General features: G+C 50.5%; 1 protein-coding gene across 3 annotated transcripts in view; it reads right to left on the reverse strand.

Moving 5' to 3' along the window:
- The window catches only part of Clasp1 (cytoplasmic linker associated protein 1), a 280309-nt gene that overhangs the window by 219030 nt on the left and 59806 nt on the right, over positions 1-1473 (reverse strand). The gene's annotated exons all lie outside the window — the stretch shown is intronic.

Raw genomic sequence — 1473 nt, forward strand, 5'->3', positions numbered from 1 at the left:
AGGCAGGGAGGCAGGGAGGCAGGGAGGCAGGCAGGGAGGCAGGCAGGCAGGGAGGGAGAGAGGAAGGAAGCCATCCTCCTAGCACCTGGTCTGTGTGTACACGTGCTCCCACTCTGCTCATACCCACCAGTGTTGTGGAGCCTAGAAATCTATATCATCCTTATTCACTTTATATGATGAGCTGCACACTGAAGCAATGGGGTCCCAAGCATAGCTGGCCCCAGGTGGTCCCTCAGGTCTGCACTGGTAGCATACAGTCAACCTCACAAAATGCTGACATTGATGGGCACTGATTTTCTCCCACTATCTCTGAAAATATTTTTCATGAAGTGCCATGACAAGGTAAGTTGTTTAATCCTACCTAAAATACTCTCAGAGGAGAAAAAGTCTGGCCCAAGAAAACACATCTGTATCTAGCTGGAAGGAAGGGTGCAAAGAATCTTTCCCCTAAAAATAGGAATGGCTAGAAACACTGTTGGCTGGAAACAGGCCTAGAGCTTTCCCTTTCCCAGCCATCCACCCGGCCCTCTTGTTAATCTCCTTAACTTCTCCCTTTTCCTTTAGCCTAAATCAACTCTATTTGGGACATCTAAAGAAATAACAGCAGGGTGCCGGTGGCTCCCGCCAGTAATCCTAGCTACTCCCGAGGCTGAAATGTGGTTGGCTGAAATGTGAGGATCGAGGTTCAAAGCCAGTGCCTATCTTGGGGAACAGTCTCATCCCATTAAAAGAGAGGGCCTGTAATCCTAGCTACTCAGGAGGCTGAAATAGGAGGATTTCAGTATAAACCCAATCCGGGCAGGAAAGTCTGTGAGACTCTTATCTCCAATTACCCACCAGGAAACCGGAAGTGGCACCGTGGCTCAAGTTGTAGAGCACTTGCCTTGAGCTGAAGAGCTGAGGGACAGCACTCAGGCCCAGAGTTCAAGCCCCAGGACCAACAAACAAACAAACAAACGAAGAACAAGGCTAGGTATGGTGGCCCAGAGCAGCAACATAAAAGGCAGAGATAGGCAAATGATAGCTTCGGGCAAGCCCAGCCTTAGCTTAAAGAACTAGGTGAGCACTGGTGTCATGTAACTGTCATCCCAGTTAAGTGGGAGGGAGGTATTAGGTAGGAGGATTGCAGTCCAATGTGGACCTGGAAAAAAATTATGTTCAGGGGGGGGACCAAGATGGCGACCAGGCAGTAGGGAAACGCCACAGCTCTCTCCAACCAAAAAGAGAGTTCGAGTTCCAACGCTTAATCTCCCCAAGAGACCGACAACAACAAAAAGACGAACACTCAGAGAAAAACCAGAGGTGAGAAATAACAAAAAAAGAAAGAGAAGAAAAGAATTTCAGAACAGAGAAGAGCGAAGACCCCTCCCCCAACCTTTACTGGCCGCGCGGCAGAGCGCCAAGCCGCCGGCCGGCGGGGCGGGGGCTGCCGGAGCCCCAGAGACACAGGGGGCCGCTCGCAGATACCAGGTA

Source organism: Dipodomys ordii, unplaced genomic scaffold (genome assembly GCF_000151885.1).
Source record: "Dipodomys ordii isolate 6190 unplaced genomic scaffold, Dord_2.0 Scaffold52, whole genome shotgun sequence".
Lineage (NCBI taxonomy): Eukaryota > Metazoa > Chordata > Mammalia > Rodentia > Heteromyidae > Dipodomys > Dipodomys ordii.